The 2,035-nt window shown below is 31.2% G+C and overlaps 1 protein-coding gene across 1 annotated transcript in view; it reads left to right on the top strand.

Moving 5' to 3' along the window:
* The window catches only part of LOC112503127 (solanesyl-diphosphate synthase 1, mitochondrial-like), a 6,363-nt gene that overhangs the window by 3,292 nt on the left and 1,036 nt on the right, over positions 1 to 2,035 (top strand). The window lies entirely within an intron of this gene.

Below are 2,035 nucleotides of genomic sequence, written 5' to 3'. Positions count from 1 at the left end.
GTGAAAAAATATTTTAAATATTTACGATTTATACTTTTATAGTTATTTATTTATATATATACTATATATTTTGGGGTTAGGCTGTCCAAATTGCATTGTATAATATGTTTTGAATTAATATGTTCTTGGGTTTTTTTGGAACCATAACTCTTATTTATTCAAATCGTATTAATATGCAAAGACCAAGTGTAACATATATCATCGTTAAATATTATCTTATAAAACCAGTGGAACTTCAAAATCGTTAAAATTCATGGCTCCCGCCGCATTGCGCGGGTACACAACTAGTGATGTTTAATAGATGAACCTAAGCAGCAAGATCAGCCACTCGAGTCGATGAATACATGATCAAGAATTAGGACCACAATATGGCTTTCTTCCGGCAACATCCCTAATATAATTATCGAAGATGATAAGCCATCTATATAGGTTTCGTTATCGTTCAAATGCTCAAGGCTGCAAGGAGCATAAAGAGTCATCTTAGATAACAAAAACTATATAGATGGTTTGGGTTTAATTGGGTTGTTAGCAGGTTGGGTTGAACGRGTTTCGTGGGTTGACGGTTTTTAATAGGATGATCACCCTGGTATAATATTCTTCTATGGTTTCTGTTTCTTTCATTTGCAAGTTGTCAAACTCACATCTTAGAGTTTGAAGTCTCACTATTTGCACTTTTTCTTTCCCTCTGTAAGATTTGTATAACATATCTCGGGCTTCCTTAGAGGATTCTGAAGAGGAGATCCTTTCAAATACATATTCATCTACTGCTTGGTAGATCAGGGGCTGTTTGGCAATTGTTAAATGGTTTGGTGCAAAATGATTAAGTGGTTAGAATGATTAAGAAGTTCTCATGATATAGTGCAAAATGAAATATAATTGTTTGATAATTGTGTATAATGAAATTAGGGCTCTTAATGGTTAAGAGAGATCCAAGATACAAAATCATTCAGATGGTTTTGAAACCATTAAGAGGCATACTTTTTTTTTGCCAAACAAGATTTACCTCTTAACGATTCAGATGTTGCCTCTTAATGGAACTATTAAGAGGTAAACAAACAACCCCTTATCTTTCTTCTTATTTTCAATTTTAAGGCAWTTCACTACTAGAAAACTGGCCATTTCCGGCGCAATTTCTGGCGGACGGAATTCGCCGGTAATTTACCTGCGGATTTCCGTAGGACACCAAAAAAGTTAACTTTTTGTTGACACCCATGTATTACCGGCGGATTTCATAAGTACTTAGTTTAATCTTGAATTTACATCTAATTACAACATTTTACCGTAGGATTGGATAATTAAATGTTAAAAAAAAAATAATTAACAATTTCCGGCGGATAATTAAATATTTTTTTAAAAAGAATTTAACAATTTTCGGCGGATAATTAAATATTTTAAATTTTTTTAATCATTTCAAGCGGATAAATAAATATTTTCTAAAAAAAAAAGAATTAACAATTTCCGGCGGATATTTAAATATTTTTTTAAAAAAAATTTAACCATTTCCGGCGGATAATTAAATATTTTCTTAAAAAAAGAATTAAAAATTTCCGGCTGATATTTAAATATTTTTTCCGGCTGATATTTAAATATTTTTTAAATTTCCTGTGGAAAATTATTTGAAAAAAAATCATTTTTACTTTTCCGGCGGATTTTTTTTTCTCATTTTTCAAACTTTTCTTTAAATAATGGATCGTATTGGACTTTAATAGATGTTAATGGGCTTTAACGGTTCTATTGGGCTTTAATGAGTGTTAGTTGGGCTTTAATGAATCGTATTGTGTTTTAACGGTTATATTGAGCTTTAATGGATGTTAGTTGTGATTTGATGGATCGTATTGGGCTTTAACGGATGTTAGTTGGGATTTAAGGGATTGTATTGGGCTTTAACGTATCTATTGGGCTTTAACGAATGTTATTTGTGTTTTAATAGATCGTATTGGTCTTTAACGGTTCTATTGGACTTTAATGAATGTTAGTTGTGCTTTAATGGATCGTATTGGGCTTTAACGGTTCTATTAGACTTTAATGTATCGTA

Source organism: Cynara cardunculus, unplaced genomic scaffold (genome assembly GCF_001531365.2).
Source record: "Cynara cardunculus var. scolymus isolate 2C unplaced genomic scaffold, CcrdV1 Un_Scaffold_2564, whole genome shotgun sequence".
In the NCBI taxonomy this organism is placed as follows: Eukaryota; Viridiplantae; Streptophyta; class Magnoliopsida; order Asterales; family Asteraceae; genus Cynara; species Cynara cardunculus.
Note: the sequence above shows the minus strand (reverse complement) of the source record. Positions and strands in the feature narration are given on the sequence as shown.